Consider the following 501-nt stretch of genomic DNA (forward strand, 5'->3'; position numbering starts at 1 on the left):
AGAGCGTCGCCCGGGCGGCCCCGCCCCCCGCGGGCGCCGGCGCCCCCTAGCGGCCCCGCCCCGCCCCCCCCGCGGGCGCCGGCGCCCCCTAGCGGCCCCGCCCCGTCCCGCCCCCCCCCGCGGGCGCGGGCGCCGGCGCCCCCTAGCGGCCCCGCGGAAAGCAGCGGGCGTCCCGCGCCCGGCGCCCCTTCCGCCCGGCCCCCCGGCGCCTCCGAGACCCCAGCGGGCCGGGGCTGCGGGGAGCCCCGCCGCCCGTGACGGCTCCGGAATCCAAGACGCGGGGCCCGAAGGGGCGCCTTCCTCGGGGGGACACGGGCCCTGAGCCCGGGAGCCCTGCCCCCGCCGCGGGCCCGACCCCCGTCCGGCTCCGGCCTGGTGCGCTGGGGCGCCCCGAGGAAGGCTCCGGACCAGGGGCTCCCTGCCTCCGACACGGCTGGCCGAGACCGCGAATTCCGGCCTGTGTCCGAAGCGCGGCACAGCGCCTGCCAGCTCTGCCAGCCT

The sequence above is a fragment of the Macrotis lagotis genome, chromosome 7, assembly GCF_037893015.1.
Source record: "Macrotis lagotis isolate mMagLag1 chromosome 7, bilby.v1.9.chrom.fasta, whole genome shotgun sequence".
NCBI classification, from domain to species: domain Eukaryota; kingdom Metazoa; phylum Chordata; class Mammalia; order Peramelemorphia; family Peramelidae; genus Macrotis; species Macrotis lagotis.